The 24,094-nt window shown below is 31.3% G+C and overlaps 1 protein-coding gene across 1 annotated transcript in view; it reads right to left on the reverse strand.

Annotated features, from left to right (window-relative positions):
• The window catches only part of LOC127708746 (uncharacterized), a 46,844-nt gene extending 26,220 nt beyond the window's left edge, over positions 1-20,624 (reverse strand). The window contains exon 1 of the mRNA XM_052213877.1: positions 20,429-20,624. The gene's annotated coding sequence lies outside the window, so the exon portion shown is untranslated. The remainder of the gene's footprint in view (positions 1-20,428) is intronic.
• Positions 20,625-24,094: the final 3,470 nt, after the last annotated feature.

Below are 24,094 nucleotides of genomic sequence, written 5' to 3' on the forward strand. Positions count from 1 at the left end.
CATTTGTACTACTGTTCTTAGTTAATTAAGTATTGAATTTCAGAAACAACGACAATAGTCCTCATGTGTAAGAAGCTTAAATATTCAACAGTTAATTAAAATATTTAACGATTATTGTATACAAATCAATCACCAATCTTGTCCTCAAATGTACATAGGAAAATTTTACATTTGTTGAAAATATGAAATTATTTCCTACAGTCTTTAGAAACTAATGACCTCAAAGAGTAACGTCCTATAAAAGAGAAGATATGAAGAGGCGAGTGTTTGTGCCCTTAAAATTCAAAATCACAAAGTAATATACCAAGAGACATCCATCAGATCTCCATAAGACATTATTCTGTCATATTATCATATATATATTTGAAGTTTTCTTACATTTTTGGAAATAATTTAATAATTATTTTGTCTCACATAATTGGAATAAACACGTCATAGGTTTACCATAATTAAAACTTTGTACATTAAACGCGCGTTTCGTCTACAAAAGACTCACCAGTGACGATCGAATCAAAAAGTTAAAAAGGCCAAAAAGTACAAAGTTGAAGAGCATTGAGGACCGAAAATTCCTAAAGATTTTGCCAAATACAGCTAAGGTAATCTATTACGGGAACAGAATGAACAATTATATTTTGTCTTATATAATTGAAAAGGATCACTTAATTTAGCCTTTCAACTATTTTAATCTGAACACCACTGATGTAAACGAAATGTGCGTCTGCCGTACAAAATTTTAAGGCTGGTATCTTTCATGAGTAGTTAATGTGTATCTTTTTATTACTATCATTATTTAGACTAGCCATTTTTTTTTGCAACGCAACAAAAATAAATAAGTGTTTTGATATCTATATGTAAATGAATTATTTTATAAAGTTTTTCCTGCACTATATTACCTACGGCTATCATAAAAACCTGTTAAAAAAGTTTTTTGCGTGCAGATAGAGTGGCATAACCATAATTCTATATTCAAAAACTAAGATTACAACTCACTTAGACAAAGTTGACCTTAGATGGATTTGGGTATACTTTTTAGATCCCTTTCGGTTATATAACTCTTCACGAAGGTAAAACAAGAAAAGCCTTTCGGTGACATCGAATTTATAACGTGTTATTATCATTTTATAACACTGGGTCGACACCGCTGCTGGTGGACTATTAGTTCCCTAGGGTATCATCAGCTCAGTAGTCAGTGCCTTGTTACTATCATGATTAATAGCATACTTATCTTAAATTATCCATTGATAGATTTTTTAAAAGAAATTAAGGTTCTAACACCATCAGGCGAAGTTAACCTTTTGTGGATTTTGCTATGTCTATTTCCTTTTGAGCACATAGCTCTTCACATATTTTAGGTGTTTATACATTTCACCGTTCCTGAGGAATTGAAATCCAGAAAAGTACTTCAGACGCACCTTATTTTGAAAGTGTTATTAACATTTTCGGTAATTCATCGTTGATAAATTAAGAAATTATTAAGGAACTAAGGTTCCAAGTCCCACAGGCAAAATGTGACCTCAGATGCATTTGGCTATTTTCTAGGTCCGTTTGGTGATATAGTTCTTCGTGTGTTTAGGTCTTACACATCATTTGGTTTAAAATGTCTGGGTTTGAGCATTCTTAATGAAAATAAATCAAGAAAATCGCCACAGACACACTAAAATAAGTGTGCTTTTCTTCAGTTTCTAGCACTGGATAAATACCATTGCTGGTGGACTGTTAATCCCCGAGGGTATTATCAGATTTGTAATCAGTGCTTCGGTACTGACATGATTTATAACATTCTTTTCTTAAATTGTTCGTTGATAAGTTAAGAAATTATTCAGAAACTAAGGTTCAAACGCCCTCAGACAACGTTGACCTTGGATGAATTTGGCTATTTTATAGGTCCATTTTGTTGATATCTTCTTCTCGTATTTTGGTCTCGTACATTCTTGGCTTATACATATTTGTATTTTAGCGTTCCTGCTAAATGTAAAATCAGCTAAGCGCTTTGGACGCACGAACAGTTTTTAGGTTTTTTTTATCACTCACTAGCACTGAGGCGATACCACTGCTTGCGAATTGTTAACCCAGGAGTGTACTATCAGCTCAGTAGTCAGTGATCAGTAACGTTACGATTTATAACAAACTTTTCGAAAATTCTCCGTTGATAAATCGAGAAAGTATTAAGAAAATAAAGTTATAACTCCCTGAGGCAAAGTTGACCTTAGATGAATTTTGCTATTTTTAGGTCTTTTTGTGGTCATATAGCTCTTTAAGTGTTTTAGTCTCCGTCTTTGATTTTCAAATGTTTGAATTTGACCGTTCCTGAGGAAGATAAATCCAGAAAAGCTCTTCGGACGCTCGGAGTTAATGATTTTTGTTTTTTTCAATACATATTGACTGCTCAAATAGCACAGTTGAAGTACAGTACACTTTTAATATGGATTGTGCGAATATGTTTTTTGTTTGTATCCTTGATTTGTCTTCTCAAACGACGATTTTTGAGATTTTTACAAAGGTAAGCTACTGTTGTATAAATTTACCCTTCCGGATCACACGGTTAACCCCGGTTTTTAAAGGTTTCATTTTATTCAGTCTTAAGTTTTCTATGTAGTGTTTTACAGGCTTATGCTTGTCTTTTCGTCGTTTGAGTATGTATATATAAAAATAAGAGTATGTGGTATGATTGCCAATGAGACAACTCTCCACAAGTGACCAAATGACACAGAAATTAACAACTATACCTTGATTGCAGGATAAAGAAACAATTTTTCTTTATGTGAAACAACAGTTACCAATAAATCAACCTTGAACACTTGCCCAACAATATGTTAAACGAATTATTTAGCCTGCCAAGCAAGTTATAAATAAATAGTCAGTAAAATCCCCCCACTAAATACATAATGTTACACAACAAAGATTGTGTTCAATAAAAAGTACCAAACATTTCAACCATATAATAGATTGTCCAATACTTATTTGGTTTTCTTCATATATATATATATATATCTTTTTTATAAATTACAAACGTGTATCAACCTTGGCATTTGTTAAAAGGGATGACAGAAGTAGTCTAAGACATTTCAAACATCACAATCTTTGTTTGTTCAAAAGAAATACTATCAAGAAGTGTTCTTACCTCATATAATTAACTGATCCTATAGTCTGTATTTTTTATTTATAAATGTCCCCGGTATGACCCATGAGAACATGTTGATATCGATCTTAGATCCGCCAACTGTTGAGGCTATATCATTCTTTTATTGATGCCTATTTATTATACAATGTCAACAATAACAATAGTAACATTGATTTTATTTTTTTAATTATGACCTGATGGATTAAATCTTTTGTTTATCTAATTCAACTAATCATGTAACTTTCCTCTTTCTATCTGTAACATCTGATGCAAGTTTGTATTTTATGATATATTTGTTTATATTTAGAGCAGGTTATGATGGACATTTTTTTGTTTGTTTTGTAAATCGAAACTTTCTAGGAAAATTCTACAATGAAATTTCAAGAGAACGTTGTTTGTGGGTATGTCTTATTCTCAACGCGAAAGAAACTTTTTATTTATAACCACGCTATTCTTTTTTGACGACAATACATTTTTGAGGGTGCAAGAGGCAATTAGAAAAAGACACAATTCCCAAGATAGAGTAACATAATTTCACAAAAACATGTGCTCAATATACATGCAGTATTCCGATTTTCAAATACCTTATAAGTCCGGGTATAAAACAGACAAATGACTAGTGAAACCAAACGGATTCACATGCAATCAAAAATTGAAAATGAACAGAAAAAACATTGACTCAAGTATACCATAAAAACTTAAATACCTCACAAGTCCAGGTATAAAAGATAATATGTGTCCATATATATCACTATCATATACATCTCTTCGTTCAGTGAGCCATGAAATTTGGGTCAAATCATAATTTGGCATTTAGTTTTAAACGTTAAAGTGACAATCAACACATGAGCTAAGTTTCAAGTTGTAGTGACAACAACTTCATGGAAAACTACTTTAACCAAAGTCATTAATCTGAGAGTGTAAAATTTCACTATCACATTTCTATGATCACTGAACCTTGAAATCGAGGTAAAACCATAACTTTTCGTATATATTTTTAAGGTCATATACTAGTAGTAATAAGCATTTTGATGCAAATATAAAACTTCACGACAAACTACCTTAACCAAAAACTTATAATGATACGGGACGGACGGACTAACGGACGAACGCACAACCCAGAAAACATAATGTTTCCTCTTATGGTAGTCGGGACATAAAATTCAAATTTGATTTTACCTTAAGGGATAATGGACGAATTGTGACAAAATAAAGTTCTTGGTTAAGATAGTGTATCGTGAAATTTTATTTACATCAAGATGATAACATGAAATTCCGGTTTCTTTCCATATTCAACTAAATGCATAGAAATATGGTCATCCCTTGACCTCTCACGTATAGCAGAAATACCTTGTCAAAGGGGTTAGTCAGAATCAGAGTGCGGGCGTTAAATCCGATGCCTCGTGAAGGGAAAGTTTCGCGCATTCTACACGTTAAAGATATCCTTTGTGAAATAATATGTTTTCCTTTGAAAACAATACATAAAAACCTTTACGGTGAGTAGAGAGATATTCTTAAAAATTTTACCAATACTTTTAACTTATCTAACAGTCAAGATTATTTGGAAATGTTTTGGGAAAATTAGAGAAATACGTTATACAGTTATTAGGTTTCACATAAATATAACCGATGAAGTGTCACGTGGAAAAATGCATCTACTATGATATGTACTAGTGTTCTGTCAATGAAAAAATATTCGATTAGGTCACAAAAAAACATATGACCTTTTGAAAGTTATCTTTGCAAAAACATATCGGTTATGAAATTTATCTCGTTTAATGGCTTAGCTATAAATTTATTTATTTTTGCAGTGTAATCTCAAATTGACCTTTCAAATCAAAGGTTTTTTTGGTAACAAAAAAAGGGAAATATGATATATAGTAATAAATTTTAAAAATCTTTCGAAAGATAAGTGCAACATTTACTGCACATGCTTATGTCAATGTAACAAACATCTGTATGTTCACGAATCCGACAGCGCGCTGAAAGAATACGTGTAATAAACAATTTAATTCCTAGTTGAAGATTAAAACATTCGTTATATCGAATGTCATCCTCTTTATTTAATTAAAAATTTGTAATGAAGAAGTTAGATTTCATATTTTTGCTAGGTCCTAAATGAAAAATTCGTAATAACAAATTTCATCCTTTATAATGAATTGAAAATTTGTAATGAAGAAGTTAGATTTCATATGTTTGCTAGGTCCTAAATGGCCTTCTACACGCCTTGTTATCAACCGAATCCGGAAACCACAGATAATACAATTTCTCCTCTCAATTATACCTCATAATAGCCAATAAAGAATGAAAGAACAAAAAACGTAATGTTTTAATATCCTAAAAATGAACTCGACTTTATAATCAATATTCACGTCTTCTTAACGGTGGTTACATTCACGATTGATATTCAAGTACGGCAACATTTTTGCTGAATGGAAATTGCTGTCTCAGAAACTACTCGTTAAGCGTCATTTTAAAATTATAATCCAGAAGTATAACTGACAATGCTTCTTATTTGCTTTTTCAGATGTTATGAAGGAGATTGCGCAGATACCTTAAGCTGTGCGACGTTTGCCATATTATACATAATTGGTTGCTGCCTCATTATAAAATCTATCACATCTTTAAATATGGTCAATAAATGAATTACATCCGTGTCAACACGACAGTAACTGTTTAGGAAGGATTGATTACAGCACATTTTAGAAATACAAGAATGTATTGTCATTCTAATTTACATGAATATCAGTTTGCAATCAAATTATTTCTATGTGACCGACACTGCTAATGAATAAAAATCATTTATCTGAGTGATGAACATTTTTTTCCTTGTTTGTCAATACACCATTTGTAAACAATAACGCAAAAGTAAGTTACAGAAATCGACTGCATGTTAAATTTGCATATTTGTGAAATTTCATTTTAGCAATTAGGAATTTAAAAAGAAAGTAATTTAAAAACAATAATTACCATGCGTGGATGTAAAAAGAACTTTACAAAACGATACTATGTCTCCCTTTTCAATTTACTATTTGTTTTGAATGACCAAGTTTTTTCTCTTGTACGATATTTGACTTAGAAAAAAACATTATACAGCAAGTATTACATGAAACTAACATTATCAATTACCCTTGCAATTACAATTGCCTTACAATTATTCCATACACCAAATGAAGTTAACCTATTGCTTATAGTATCTGTGAAACAGACATTAATTTAGGGGACAGTATATTACTGATGTTCAAATCTCGAAATTCGATTATGAAGAGACAAATCAAGGTAACAAAAAAATACCTGAGGGAATCGCATGAACTAAAGGACCTACTAGTAACAAAGGGAACTAAATTTTGACCAGTGAACAATGAAAATGAGTTCAATGTCAGATGAAACCTCCCAGACAGACATGTACACCTTGTAAATAAATTAAACAGCTCTATGATGTTTCTAGAAAATCTGTTATAACCTAAGCGAATATTTTAAATGATAATAGCTTGCTGCTAAACGTTTAAACTTTGACACAACTCCTGAATTAATATTATTTTTTCATATTTCAGTTGTCCTTCTATTGAGGTGGATACGTTTTTAAGATTGATATGTCTGTGTTTTAATCCCACTGGGTTGGTACCGCTACTGACCATATGTATACCATATGTTGAGAGGCCACTACCTTGACATTGGTATTACTTAAATGATACATGTTGTTTGTAAATTTTCAGTTCATAGAATTATGTGATTGTGCTAAAACGTAGATTCCAACTCTTTAAGGCAAAATTGAACTTCGTCGGGTTTGACTGTTCTGTTAAGCCAATATTGGTTAATCTCTTCAAATATTTTATATATTTGATTTTCCACACTTTTGTTCAGCTAAATTTCTTTGTTTAGGTACACGTCTTGTATGACAAAATTACAACCATTTGGTTTTTCTTCTTCTTTCAACTATTATTGTTCTTTAACAAATTATTTCAGATATTCTATATGTGTACCACGAAAATTGTTATTCCGTATTCCCTCGGTTTTTGTTTCTTACCTTGATTTGTCTCTTCTCAATAGATTTACAAGATTTGAACATTTGTAAACTACTGTCGCCTTTTTCATTATCTCGCCTTGGCTAATATTTACTTCGACCCAAATTTGTAACAGTCTGACCAATGAAATGGTAGTTTCGTTTAAAACTACATTTTTTCTATGATTCCTGTATATAACTTAAGTATTCATAAGAGGTATAGTAATACAGTCTAGCAGATGATAACACCTACGTAGCCTGACTTGTAAAGCCATTTTTTTTAGAATGTTAAGATTCACGGAACATTAATCTATTTGCATTATCACCGACCAATCAGTTTCTATCTCTTGACATGATCATAATTTGGACAGAAAAGACGGTCCAAATGATTAGACAAACTGCCAATTTAGTCTTGATGAGAGATTAGAAACAGAAGGAATTATTCTATTATTATTAGACTTAAGATAGAACAGATTGAGGAAGCGTTAATTCTGTCTTTAATTTGCACTGTTAACACTTATTGATAATGCTATCACTTGTACTATATACCATTCAACTGTTATGTTCACATACAAAAAAAATATGTTTAGATTCACGTCTTGTACGTATGCAAAATACTACCATTTGGTTTTTATCTTATATTTAAAAAAAAACGTATTTTCAACTGTATATTTCATTTTGTTTATGTGATAACTTACGTTTATCATTTGTTCCGTTGATTGATGGCGTTTGATTACGTGAGTTTTTATGGACTTCCCCTTTTTGAATTTGCCTTTGAGTTTGTTTTTTTTTATACTTTTTTATCATGATTTCGTTTTTTTGTTATACTTTTTAACCATGATTTTAACTCTTTGCCACTCAACTATAACAATGGTAGGGATTTTTTTAATTCCATCCCATTTCTTGCACACAATTATCAACATTTCTGCTTTATATGTGACCGCAAATAGTTTTTAATTGTATCCAATATGCATTCTTATAATCATTAAAAGAGAGTCGAAAGATACCAAATGGATATTCAAACTCACAAGTCGAAAACAAAATGACAATATCATGGCAAAAACACAAAAACGATGAAATGACAAACAACATTTCACAAAACACAACATAGAAAACTAAAGACTAAGCAACACGAACCCCACCATTAAGATATATTTTACTTAATCAATCATCGTGACCAAACGAATTGGTAAAAAAGGATTTTTTTTATCAAAACATTAACAAGGATTTGTCAAGCACATGAACTTTGATAAAGAATAAATTGGTCAAATTAATAAATTTGAAGCAACAGTAGATTACCGATATTTAGATCTCGTAAATCCATTTAGAACGCAAAAATCAAAATAAAAGAAACTAAAACGGAGGAAATCACATAAACTACAAACAGAACGAAAACGGATGCATGCATAACCGACAAAGAGAATCCAGATATGAAGCAAATCTTCAAGTTTGAGCAATATCCTTAAAGTCAAGTTCACCGAAATGTGCGTTTTTTAGCGAATTACCATCGTCAGTACACCTGAAAGTGAAAATAAAGAACTAGGGAAGTAGCTTTTTCTATTAACCTTTAAGGCGGTTTAGCACGAATTCTGCTACATATGAGTACAAAAACAAATTGGTCAGTAGGGATGCACAATAGGTACCTATTGGATCACCGATCATACACTATAAAAAAAAGAAGAAAGTAAGACTTTATAGATTTCGTGAGTCCGAAGCGATTCATCAGGAACGCTCAAACCTAAACAATTGAAAGCAAGGGAAATACAAATATGTAGAAACGTAAGAAGCTATATCACCAAACGGGACCTAAACACAATAGCTAAATTAATCTATGGTCAACTTTGCCTGAGGGAGTTGGAAACTTAGTTTCTTAATAATTTCTTAATTTAACAATGGGAAATGTATAAGTAGTTGTTATGAATCATGTCAGTACCGAGACACCGACTAATCAGGTCATGATACCCGCAGGGACTAAGAGTCCACCATCAGCGGTATCGACAATTGATATTACGTATACTACAGCAGTCAAGTTTAATTTTCTTTCTAACGTTTGCTTCTTGTTGCCAAATACACTTACAAAAATTTATATACCATCCCATACGTCTGCATAGTTGTCAGGATTTCTGCCCTACTATTTGTGGCCACATATAGTAATAAAGACTTATATTCTATCCATACGTCTACATAGTTGTTATGATTTCTGTCTAACCACTTGTGGATTAATGCTTATAAAGACTTCTTTTCCATCCCATATCTTTTGAGTTCTCAAGATTTCTGCTGTAACAGTTGTGGTCACATACAGTTCCTAAAACTTCTATTACATCATATGCGTAAGACTTTTGGCATACCAATTGTGACATTAAAAGTTACTGTCTTCTATTCCGTTCCATGCGTCTCAATAGTTGTCAAGATTTCTGCACCACTACTTTTGACCACATACGTCTATTTATTTCGGATGAACTCACAGCCTTGTCAATATGTCTTTTATATTGCATACGGTGGTATATAGGTTTTAAGATTTGTACCGTATTCAATCCTGCTGAAAACAGCAGATTCTGTATCAATTGTAACAGCTTTTTAAGGGCATAAAATACAGAAACAGATATCTCGTTGATTTCTCCTTAGAATTTTAACAAAAAGTCTATTTCACTATCAAAATTTCAAAAATATAACTTTATAACTTACTTTTCTTAAATATTTCAGTTTGTTTGCTTGTTTTATGTAAAAACACAATATCTCATTTTTCAATACTTTTTCGAAAAATAACTTTCAAACGGGAAGAGATATTTTCCCCCGTTTTTTTGTAAAGTGTTCCTTAATCTATAGGCCTTTTAGTGAGTCATTAGAAAAACAAGCCGAGTTGGATAACATTTGTGTGAATTTATTACCAAAAAACACAGTTCAAGTTCGAATTTGGGTGGCGTTACTTTTACAGTTCTCGAGTCATGGAGATATTCTCCATTTACTTCAGCTAGGAATATAAAAAAAAACGCTGTTTTAAAATGCTGGAGTCTGCATTTCCTTTTTCTGGCGCTTATCTACGTCGCAATGTATTCTTAAAACAACATCATCATGCAGCTACCATGTCCAACTATTTTCCTCAGTGTAAGACATCGTTCATCAAAGCATTATACGAATTACTGTCATATACCAATTAATTGATGATAGAAAAGTAAACTGTCTTCATTTGCCTTGAATTGTATGCCCCTGCATTATATCTTGAGTGTTTAGATATACAAGTTTGTTTTCCGTTACAAATACTTTCAGATACACGTAACCGATTTGATGACATTAGTCATTTTTCCGCGAATTTTGTATGCTTATCAATAGTAATGATGCGAAAACTACGCATTTTATTTGGATGCGTAAATATCTTCCCATGCTACTTATTGATCGTATGCCTTTAAGAAAGCAAATTGAAAATGAAAATTGAAAATAAGTACGTCTTATGAAGGTTATAAGATTGTTTTTTCATTCATTTATAATCTTCGTTTGAGGTGTATGGGAATATCCGTGCTCACAATTATCTTTCTTAAAAGCTATTCTGTAAATATAGAATACAAATAGTTCTTGCCATCTGATTCTGATATCTATTTATGCTTTATGGGGCAATATCTGCTTATCTTTTTACATTGAATCAAACAAAAGAAACTGACGTTACAACATCATTAAATCTACTAATCTACTTTTGGCATTATAAAACTATCTCATAAATTGGAATCGTCCTATGGGAAAGATGTGGCCTTTTATTGTAATGACTCAATATTTCATAGAAATTGCACGATTATCGGTTTATACTAGTGTATCATTATTTGTCTTTATTTGTCGGTTTGTATTTGGAAATATAGATTCTTACATTGATACCAGTGGATTATCGGATTTATCCAATCGAGATAGTTAAATTATCAATTTTAAAGTCTGAGCCTTGGCGAGGACTTTAAAATTTATAATTTAACTATCGAGATTGGATAAATCCGATAATTCACGAGTAACTATATAAGAATCTGTTTCTCTAATGATTAAAAAATACATTTTCATTTTTTGTTAAACCAAAACTCCCTTCGAGTGCCTTCCACATTTCACAAAGTTGTCAATTTCATTAACACCTGTTAGCATATTTTGAGCTGATAAAGGTTATGACCCTTAAATTCATCCAATCATCTTCTGAGATCACCGGCAACCACACGTTGATTAAATTTTTTTATACAATGAGTGCAGAAAGGTATAAATTGTCAAAGAATTAGAGAAACGTTTATAAGTAACTTTAACAATTCTTTATTTATAATGTAGACACGGATTTATAGAATATAAATTGTAAATAATTAATAGATCTCTGCGAGATGAAATGATAGTAAATAATAATACATACATATATATCACAGATACCAAGCTTATAATTTTAGTATTTACTTCAGGTGGCCCAAGATCAGTTTGAAACTCTTAATGTTTCCAAATTCCGATTGAAATTTAAACATTAGTACACCCAATAATTCCTAAACAAATCGGACTTCATTCTGGGATCAGAATTGAATTTTTGGTTTTGTGTCGTTTGTGTTTTTTGTTAATGTGTAATTTGCTTTTTCTGCTTTGTGTTTCGTTTTTGCTTCTGGTTTATGTGTAATTTCATTTTGTGCTTATGGTTGCTGTATTTATTTGTCCTTTAAAATATTTTTGTAAACTAATTATAAAGTTTTTATAAATTTTAATGATATCGATTAAAAGTGAAGATCACAGAACTGTAAATGAGCTATGTCAGATTTTTGTTAGATTTTGTATACAGCTTAAACTGTAAATGAATGTTCTAAAAAAGAATCATTGAATTGAAATCTTTAAGGTAAACAATCTTAAAACAAACTGTTTTATCAAAATCTAATAAAATAATAGTGTCATCGACTTCGATTGTTTGTCAACAACAGTCAAAGTTACGATTCTTGATGAAAAAAAAAAATCACAAAACGTCGAAAAAGCGTAACCAGTCGTCGTTGGACTTGAATCGCAGTCTTGGATCCTATATGATAATTTCTAGCAACCAATCTGTAGTTTATGTTGCAACATCATATAACTTTTTAGGACATTTCAAGGATTGGTTTTGGAGTTTAATGATTATCCAATTCTAAGAACGTTTTTCGTCGATTTTTTTTTGCATTCTATACGAATATGTATATTAAAAAAATCATTTCAGGAAATAAAAGAGATAAACGTATTATTTGTTTTGGTTTTTTATTCAAGTTTGACATGCGGCAGTTGTTTTCAAAATGTTATAAAATCTGTAAAATGAGCCATTTGCAATTTCAATGTAATTGTATATACCAAAAAAACTATCTTACATTTAACTGTATGGAAATAAGTTTAAGAATTGATTATATCGTTACCCTTCCCTTTTTATCGGTTATTAACCGTTGTCTTTTTTTCATAACACTATTTTATTGATGTTTATGTACCACATCTCGTTGTTTAAAACTATATTTGTTTCTAAATTTTGACCTACAATAACAAAAGTTAACCCTTAGCCATGTTTTCCTTTAAATGTCTTTGTTCAAACTTTTTTGTCATCATTTGTGCTGTAATTGAGGTTTTAGGACCGGGAAACTAGTAAAACTCCGGACAATTTTGGGCTTTCACTAAGTATGGAGTATCTGAGTGTGATAACTATCTTGGTTTTTAGTGCTTTATGATGGCAATAAACGGCGGATCGGATTGGGTGAGGGTTAAGTTTTAAATGCTGGTTGAATCAAAACATATAAGTAGCCACAGATTGACCTTAAAAATCTTAATTGATAAATTCTTGTATGATATTATTCAGTTGTTTTCAACAAATTATTGTTCTGTTTTAATGAATGACTTTGTTAGAGTTTTTGAACAAACTACTAACCCGATAGAAATACTAACAGTGGATGTATATTTTAAACATTGAATGACAAAATTTCTTATTATGTGACGTTTACATTTTCTGACGTCAGACACGCGAAGCAATGAATGTGGTTTTTAATTTGATAGATGCTTTTGTGTTTTTTTGTAAATAATTGTTTGTTTTGATATTGTAACACAGTGATGACTGCTGTGCCCATATTTTGACTTTTTTATTTATAATGTCTGTTTTGTTCACGCATCGTTGTAAATATAACGAAATTTGATGAGACTGTCGTACAAGTGAGAGGTTTAGCGCTATAAAACCAGGTTCAATCCACCATTTTCTACATTTGAAAATGCCTGTACCAAGTCAGGAATATGACAGTTGTTGTCCATTCGTTTGATGTGTTTTGTCATTTGATTTTGCCATGTGATTAGGGACTTTCCGATTGAATTTTCCTCGGAGTTCGGTATTTTTGTGATTTTACTTCTTTTTTTTTTTTAAATATTTCTACTCATGTCTTATTATCTATCATGTGTAATGACCATCTATCTATCCTTTTGTCAACATTTACTCGTCATGTCTGTAAAAGTACATCCCTGAGCATTTTACCGAGTATTGACCTTTAAGTTTTTAACTATTAATTCATTAATTAGTAAATCATTCAACTATACTTTCATGCTTAAGAAGTTCTTAAAGAGAAGCTTTGGCGAAATGTTAGTCAAATCTCAAGCGAAAACTCTCTGTAATATCTATAATCAACCCATTCTTTTCACGATCCATATATTTTTAAAATTCTAAAATAAATATGAAAAGAATTCCACTGAGAGATAATCTATTAGCGTTCCTTTATTACAATATTTTCTTATAACAAAATGACTAATGGGTGTCTTTATGTAGAAATAGATAAATTACAATATAAAAGATCAGCCTTCGTAGCAATAATGTGAAATAATGTTCCCTGAAAAATTTTGACATATATTGATGGGCAAGATGTTCGGATCGCAGACTATCAGACAAAGAATGATGGAGGGCGTGTTAACAACTAGATATTACATAACACATTTAATAGAAGGTTCATAGTGGGGTATCACTACGAATAAAGTCAAAATATGTAAATTAACTTTCTGCATACTATAATCATTAAATTGCAACTTTTCACAGCAAAATACTTTTTGATCATTGATTGATGAATGTAAATCTTACAGGTCTGTCTGATCAATGGACATTTGAAAAGGAGAGTGCCTTCTCTGAAAACAGTATATAGCTGTTTAGATACTTTTTGGTCATATAACTCGTTACGTTTTCAAGTACTTATTACACATCATTAGCTTTAAATTTTTGGCTTTGAGCATTCGTGATGTAGTTAACTTAACCTTTATCTATATCTCTAATGACTGTATGTATCATAGTAATTCTGCCAAACTCGTGTATGTATGAAGCTTATTCAAAGTGATTCGGGACAAAAATGCAATAAAATCGATTACTAGTAGTATTTGACAAAGACTGGCACTTTTATAATTCAGTTGCTGGTGCAAATGAACACGAAACTTATCTTATATTTAAATATTAAATCGAGCAGATAAGGTCGATTATGTTAAATAATCAAAAGAATCTAGACTGAAATTAAAAAAAAAATAAAAAAATTTTAATGTACAAATATTTTAATATTTTGTAATCTTATCGTATTTTTTTCAGAAATGCATCAAATTTGCAAGGTTTTAAATTGACCTTATATGAATTTGGCTTTTTTAGGTACCTTTTGGTCATATAGATCTTCAACTGTTTCGGTTCCTATGCATCCAAATTTCAAATATTAGGCTTTGAGCGTTCTTGATGAAGGTAAAAGCGCTTCAGACGCATGAAATTAATAACGTGTCGTTTTCATTTTTTAAATGTTCAAAGCAATTTCTAGGGGATTATGTTGTATGATTATATACAAAATATGCATTATATACACAATTTAAATTTGCACGCGTGTATCGAATCACATAAATTTGGCAAATAAAGTTTTATCATTTTAGTGATGGATGGAAAAAAAATCTAATACATATGGGTCAAGGAGTTACTAAAATACTGTTTTTCTATCTCTGTCATCTGTTTTTCAGATGCTCCCTAATTGCAGAATGTTAAATGATGGCATCACATTTTAATTCTAAACCCGGATTTTCTTCATTGTAGATTTATTTAAAGTCAAAAATATAAATACATTGTTTATTGTACTTAATTCTATCAAATTTTCATTATATCTTGTAAAAAATTGCTGCTTTGAAAAATTAAACTTGACCGAATAATATATCGAGGACCTTTACAAATAATTCGTATCTTGTTATAATTGGGGTTACTGATGTTCTAATCTCAGAAATCGATTTAGGAAACCAATCAAGGTAACAGACAAAAATAGAGGGAATCGGATGAACTCCACAAGAAGTAAGACCGGGTACGTCGACAGATAAATAAGCGTCTCCTGATATGCATGAATCACCCGCCATGCTACCAGGCTTACTAAAGCAGACTAAGCAGAAAATCTATGAAATTTCTTCAGTTAGATTAAATAAAAAAAACATTGTTGCCTGGAATAATTCTTGATCATGACTGGTCTTTTTTTCTTTTCTTTTCCTCTGAAATTAAAAGTGTATATCGTTCCTAATTTTTCTCATGAACGATGATTCAGAAACTCTTAGCTCCGATTTATATTGGTGTCGATCGGGTCGCAAACATGGTGGCAGTGATGCCACAATATCTCCATCGAATGACATTGGGAAAGAATGAGAAATCACTTTTTCTTTTTTTGAACAAAACATTCCCTAAAACTGTTATAAGGTCATTTACAGAAGTCCTATTTTCCTTCTAATGATAGAATTGATAGTCAAAAGAAATTCTTAATCCTCATTAATTTAATTTTTTAAATAAAAAATCCTATCGAAGGTACATTTGTCAATACCTCAAACGATACAATGAGTTTAAGTTGGTTGGAGTGTGGCCATTCTTGACATTGACAATTGGTAGAATGTGACTTCACATTTCAATTTCAATCTAAGATGGACTATTTGAGCACTTTCTATTTTACGTCATCGTCCGCGTGCACGTTTTCACCTACTTATTTTAAGAAAGTTTGATAACTTCATAATTTTGTAGGTTGAATTTCAGTTTAAAGATGCTACATGAGCTATTCACATATATCATGCTGTAATTGCTGTAGATCAGGCTCCTCCAAAAAAAAAATCAGGTCACTCCTATTTATGTTTTTGTGTCAACAATTTCAATTTAGTTTTACGATTAATTTTTTTTCAGATATTAAGCGATCTATAATCATATAAATATAAACAAAACATTCCAGAGAGAAATACTATCCCTCACGAAAATTATTCCAGTCTTACCTATGTGTTATGATTCATTAAGTTGCATTAATATAAACCATTAAGTTTATTTGTAAGATACTTAGTGACTCTATTTTGGTCTTTTCTCACTGAAATTAAATTCCATCAACTTCGATGACCATTTTGGTTTATCAACCAGATATGATTGCCAATGAGACAACTATTAATAAAGACCAAGGGACGAAATGTGAAAATTTGCAGATCACTGTACGACCTTCAACAATGGGCAAAACCCATCCCGTACATTAAGCTGTAAAAGACTCCGATGTGACAAATTGTAAACAAATACAAAGTGAAAACAACCTGAATAATACTTTAACAATGAACAATTAAATTATGGCAGAGAGCAAATAACAACCACCAAGTGACATAACAAGTTTTACCTTGGGACATGCAAATAAAAATAGGCGGAGGATACCAAGGGGACATTCAAAACTAATAATTCGTAGGAAAGATTAAAACGCACGAAACGAAAAACGACAAAAATTTCACAATACACTACATAGAAAATATTGAGCAAAACAAACCCACTCAAAACCCGGTTGAGGGGGACAGGGTTCTCCTGAACGGTAAGCAGTTCCTGCTTCATATGTGCTCCAGTCGCGTTGCTCATGCAAGTATAAATCGAATGATTAGTCTCATTGTCATGAAAAATATGGCATAGTTGAATAGGTATATAAGCGTTCAACTCTCTCCTAACCTGAGATAGTGGTGTGACAACACGACATATGAACAAACCGTAAAAGCGAATTGGAAAGGGCTTGACTCGTCATTTCTGTACTAACAAGAACAAATTTTAAAAAGACAAAAGACACACAGTACTGATCTAAGAGTACTGACTTTTTAACACCAGTTCAAAGCCGACTTTATATACCTGTCCCAAGTCAGATTCCTGTAAATCAGTGGTTGTCGTTGGTTGCTGTCTGTTATATTCATTATTCTCTTTTTTTTGGTCATACATGAGGACATTAATTTTTTCATTTGAATTGTTTCGCATTTTGTCATATCGGGCCTTTTATAATGACTATACGGTTATGAATCAACCATGTTCTTCGAGACTAAAATTTTAAACAGTACACCTCCGACGGATTTAGTGAAAATAGGCAATTAGCTGTCAGGGGAAAAGTATGACATGTTGTTATTCTGTAATATGAGTATCAAAATGATGTAGGGCTGGAAATGTTAATACCTGGATGTCAATGAATGGTTCAGTTATGTATCAAATTATTAAAAATTAAAAAAAATCAATGTTAGTACCGTTTAAGACAATATTTAGAGATCTTCGCTCAAAGTTCAATTTAAACCCTTAGGAATGAATTTGTTCAAAGAAACAAGGAGTTTATATATAGATTGTCTGTTTTTTTAATTTACGAACTCTATAAACTGCATGGTTAACAATTCTTTTGGAGGAAAAGGCGAACTTTATAATCGTAGATAGCTTGTTACTAGATAGAGAGTGAAACCTGGATTTATCTTTCCGTTGAAATTTTATAACAGAGTTATCTCTATATGTATAACTAATGGTTCATGTATTCTTCAATGACATTGTGATTATATTATGAAAAAATCTATATATATATTACTCTTGAATCTAGCGTTAAAATGTAAGTACAGTATTTTTTGAACATGCAATTTATCTTTCCTTCACCGGGATTCAAACTAAATCTGTTGATATAAAAATAAGGAGATGTGGTATGATTGCCAATGAGATAACTATCCACCCAAGTTCAAATGAAGTGGATGTAAGAAATTATAGGCAACTGCACGGCCTTCAACAATTAGAAAAAATGAGACCGATTGAGACATCAATGGAAACACCAGTTTATATTATACATATATTGGTATATAAAAGTTCAGCTATCATATTATCCTATGAAATGTAACAGCACTTATTAATTATAAATATAGAAAATCAATACTGAAGGTGAAGCAATACTCTGTTGGAAAAACCAGTATAACTGCATTATAGATTAATATGGTACTGAAGTGACAACTTATTGTGACGTTTAATCCGTCTCCCCTAATTGTAAGCAAATAATACTGAGTAATAAGTTTAAATAATTGTCGTCTGTTTAGTTTCTATTTGTCAGAGCAAAACCTTTGTTTCAAATCCTGACACTAGTTTTATATTGACCATGTTACCACTTTATTAAAATTGATTACTTTTGATATGTCGACATGTTCACGTAATGTTATTAAAGAGCCTCAAATAACGTCGATTACAGTCAGTTTGAGTTCCATATAATGAAAATTACACTTTACCAATGTCGTGCGTTCGAAGAGCTTTTCAGGATTTATCTTCACCAGGAATGCTTAAATCTAAACATTAGAAAGGCAGTGGTGTACAAATACGTGGAAACTATAGGAGCTATATTACCAAAAGAGACCTTAAAATAATAGACAAATCTTTCAAAATAAATAATTAAAAATCCACTTTCATAGGTTGTAGCTGAATTATATTCTATATTTTTCTAAATGTTATACGAATTCTGACATTTTTTTCTTCAAATTTTTAGGCAATAAATAAAAAAGTTGCCCATTATGTTTTTATAGTGATTATATATTACAATCCCACCGATATAGAGGGAAGTACAGATTATGAACACTACAGCCACTCAACTTTCCTTAGAAGTTGCATTCAATGAAATACAAATGAAAGACTAAAAAATTGCTGTGTTATAAATAAGGCCGTTAGTTTTCTCGTTTCAATTGTTTCACATTTTTCATGTCGGGATCTTTTATAGCCGACTATACAGTGGTTTATACTTACTTATACCCACTTCATTTGAACTCTGCTTGATAGTTCTCTCATTGGCAATCATACCATCATATCTCCTTAATTTTATATTTATTCATATATGTTGTTTCCAATTATGAATATAACACCAAATCAGTCGCTGTTACCCTCAATGCATGAGCTCCTTTTAATTAAGTTATTAAGAAAATTTTAACAATAGAACTTATGGACAACTATATAGCTACTGAAACAAAAAGACTGAAATAATGTGACAGCGTTCGTATACTCTTTGTTTTTTCTACATTGGCTAGAGGTATTAGGGGGGGGGGGGGGGGTTGAGATCTCATAAAACATGTTTAACCCCGCCGCATTTTTGCGCCTGTCCCAAGTCAGGAGCCTCTGGCCTTTGTTAGTCTTGTATCATTTTTAATTTTAGTTTCTTGTGTATAATTTGGAGTTAAGTATGACGTCCATTATCACTGAACTAGTATACATATTTGTTTAGAGGCCAGCTGAAGGACGCCTCCGGGTGCGGGAGTTTCTCGCTGCATTGAAGACCCATTGGTGGCCTTCGGCTGTTGTCTGCTCTATGGTCGGGTTGTTGTCTCTTTGACACATTCCCGATTTCCATTCTCAATTTTATCTTATTCGGCACATTGACAGATTTTGACACTTTGAGTATTTACGTCAAAAATCAATGGAAAAATATTCCAATACTAAAATCAAAATACTTTCTAAATATACCTATGAAGGATCTTTCAATAGAAGTCACTTTGGTTTCAGTTTCTATTAATCCAAAAAGATGTAAAACATTTTTTATAATTTGTGTTCAATAATAGTTATGTCTGAACAATATACTAGAAAATGATTTTTATGAATACTTTTAACAAAAATGGTTGTGGGGAAACTCTTTATGTTTAATATTCACTCTTTAATACTTAAATTCTACTATGTTTTAACAACTTTATGAAATCGACATTGAGAGTTGTCAGTTGTTAATTCAAAGCATTTCAACATATTAACGATATGAGTACACGTCATTGATATATACTGAATTGCTCTTTCAGAAAAAAAGATAAACATTTTTATTCAAAAGAAATGCAATGAGATAGTAAAAGACAATCAAGTTGATTCTTTTTCAAACATTCTAATTTCCCCCGTGCTTACTATATCTGTTGATAACAACATCATATATGACCATTACAAAAAAGAAATTTCGTTGATCAATAAAACATTTATACAATAAAATGTTTACGACAAAGAATTGTCAAATAAATAAGAAAATAAAAAAACAAACAATAAAGATTTACAAACATATACAAACATATATACTTACATTTCATCTACTGGTCCAACTGAAACTTGCAAACATATATTAGCTTCTCCAAAAATATTCTACGCCTTGTATTCTTTTAACTTTCAATTTGTTACTTTTTTCTTCCACCGCTGTTCATACGACTGTTATAATAACAAATTAACCTTATTGCTGGTATCAACAATCTGAAGCAGGGAACAAGATCAATGGATGTTATAACATGTAAATAAGGTGGAATCGATCGGCATGGAAACAATACAAATCACACGTGACAACATGCTAGGAGACATTTAAATATCAGTTGAAGCTTTTAATTATCAAAAAAAGACATTTTGTTAGCTCTCTGATATTTGCATAAATAAAAAAATATATATTCTTATTTTCTTTGAAAAGGTTGAAGACTGCAACAGCATTATTATTTTTGAAACAAATAAAAGTATTCCCATTTCATAAAACAGCAATAGTTAAAATGTAATCCCTCACAATTTCGTTTTTTTTTTTGAAGATTTTCATTCTTGATTTCTTTGATTTTATTAATTTCGATTCGTGATTTGTGGTGACTACTATTTAAGTATTAAAGGTACCTGAACCTGATATGATATAATGAGTGTAATGTCTAAATAATTGGTACACGGAAAGGATTAATATTATAGACAAAAAATACACAAATCCCAATATGAACGAAATATTAAGAATACAAAGAGCTTCCTTTTCAAATTGAAAAAAAGACATATTATACAAATGTTTAATATAGGAGAAACAGCACTTTAAATGGGAGATGAAAAGGAGAAATACTTAGGATCTTGTATAACAAAGAAATACCAATGGCTGTTTTTCTGGTTTGAATCATTAAATCAAGGTTGCAGTAAAGTGATTTGTTGCTAAGATCAGATTGAGATAGAGTCTGAACTTTCCCTATCGTTAGCAAACCAAAATATATATACCCTGAATTGTTCTTCGAACCATGTCGGTTTAAAGAATTGCTCACTGAATAAACGTTCATAATGTTCAACCAACTCGTGATGGCGTCCGTAAATTTTCGATAGGGGGAATTTCAAATTCACCGCTTTAAACTCTTGGTTTAATAGCTTCCTTTTACGCTGTAGACACGCGGTCTCCAAAACAAACAGTACTTGTATTGTGTTACTAAAGTAGCTCATACTATAGTATTCATTGTAAATAAATGAAAAAAATACACCATTGTTCATTAATGGGCCATTTTATCAGATTTTAATTAAAGATAAAATGAAAGATCTAGTTCATAATTGTACCATTATAAAATGGTCTTTTATTTACAATTTTCTCAAAGCTAAAACAGATATTGATTGCCGCATCCCAATAACATATGTCAACAAGGCTAAAATATAGGAACATCTTTATTACATTGAAAATATTTCTTTATATTGATTGTCTCAGAAGAAGAAAAAACAATGTACGTATCATCTAAAGCTACGTACTATCTCCACTTACGTAAAACCTTTACTGCCATAAAATTCTAATGTGATTTGCGAGTACAAAAGGAAATCTGTTATCTACCATATCACGACATGTTTATATCATGCTTAGAGTAGATTATCCATTAGTTGTAGTAATCCTTTTATGCAAATCATATCATTAATTTCCAGTTCTTTTTCTAATCGTCTTTGCAAAATCAGTTTTCTTTTGATGGAAATTCCGACTGATTAATCTATCTTCAACGATTCGAATCTGTAGATTTCGGTTAATTGCAGTCAGTCAAAATATCAGGACGGTAAATGTTCCATACTGAATCGTGACAATAAACTCATCATAGATACCAGGATTAAACATGTTAACGCCAGACACGCGTTTCGTCTACAAAAGATTCACCAGTGACGCTCGACTTAAATAAGTTAAAAAGGCCAAATAAAGTACGAAGTTCAAGAGCATTGAGGACCTCAAATTCCGAAAGCTTTTGCTAAATACAGATAAGTTATCTACTTCTGGAGTAGAAAATCCTTTGTATTTCCAAAAATGCTACGTTTTGTTAACAGTTAAATATAAAATAGCACTAATTACACCTTTGTTTAATTAACTACACATTTTATATTTGTGAAAATGCGATAATAATCTAGCCTTCGAATCCAGTGTTACTTCCTGTGGTCTTCGCGAAATACACTTGTAAGTGACATTGCCATGCCTGAGAAATGAAATAGTTTCGACTTTGCAATGACTTTTACAATGGATTTTGAAATGTTTTCCTTATTACAACATTTACAATTTTAATGATTTAATGAACCTTTGTATTCAGTCTCTTGTCTAGAACCAGTCTGACTCAACTGGATGTAATCTAACTATCGAATATTTTAAGGTTATAATTGAAAATAAACGAACGATTCGATATGTATAAGTATCTTTCTTTAAAATAAATCTAATATGTTTGTGTAAATGTAGGTGATAACATAGGAGCAAGTATAAAACAAAAAAGGCGAAAAGAAGAAAATAGGAGTGTAGCAAATCAAGAAAATCTGTATATATTCATGATGTCACTTCAGAGCAATCGTCTACATTCTTTCTGTAGAAGCAGACAATCATTTAAAAGTTTTCAACATTATACTCAATCTAAAGCGATAAAAAAGAAATATCAATGTATTTGCCTCCACTAGTAAATGAGTTTTAGTTTTAAACGGTCACTCTGATCTTTACATCATTTGAAAAAATCATATGTTATAAATCCAGTACTGTTCAGACCTTAACCTCCAGTCCATCCAGTTTTATTCAGAAACTTTTCAGACATTCCAGCATGTTATTATTTCATACAGGTAAATAAAAGCTACTTAAAATCTGAAAATAGATTGATCAGAACATAATTGACCGAAAGCAAATTTTCTGACCAGTCTTTTAAGAGCTGTTCAGATCAAAAAGACCGTTTCTGTTTATATGCCTGGTATCTTTTTATTTTTTTTTTTTGGGGGGGGGGGGGGGGGGGGGGGTATCTTTTCTGTCTCTTTTTAAAATTTTAAAATGATCATCGTGGTACTTATTGAAACCAATTATTCAATATTGATTACCTGATTAACAATGACAGTATTCCAATGACGTTGCATGAAAAGTGTTAGTAGTGTTGAACCTGATTTTTGTTTTCTGTTGTATTGAACCAAATCTGACGAGTATTTTAGTAAAAGAATGTAGCTACCTCACCTTGCTTCCTGTTGAATCGAGTACATTGTAATCCTGCTTTCGAATCTATATGTCGTCTTTATCTAATTGTTTAAATAAGTGATCATCTGCTGGTAACTGGACATACAAATTGATATAAAAGTAACAATTGAATACTACATTATACCAATACGCATGGTGATTTTAAATGCTCAACATTTACAATATACATTCCTTCATACCAATTGAATTAGCTTTTCACTCACTATCCAAGGGTTTCTATTTAGAATAATTATGACGTCGTCACATCATTAATTTAAAAACTAAGAGTTCCAAATGGTGAAGTTGAAATCATCCCTACGTAAATTTTACGGACGCCATCACCAGTTGGTTGACCGTTATGGAATAACCGTTTCACAGATGATATCGGATATGTTCCTTATTTCGTAACTACAATACCCTTCCCTTTTCACGAATGTGACCTACCGAATTAGACTATTTACCGGATTTGTAATAACATTAGCAACACGACGGGTGCCACATGTGGAGCAGGATCTGCTTACCCTTCCG

The sequence above is a fragment of the Mytilus californianus genome, unplaced genomic scaffold (genome assembly GCF_021869535.1).
Source record: "Mytilus californianus isolate M0D057914Y unplaced genomic scaffold, xbMytCali1.0.p SCAF_7, whole genome shotgun sequence".
NCBI lineage: Eukaryota > Metazoa > Mollusca > Bivalvia > Mytilida > Mytilidae > Mytilus > Mytilus californianus.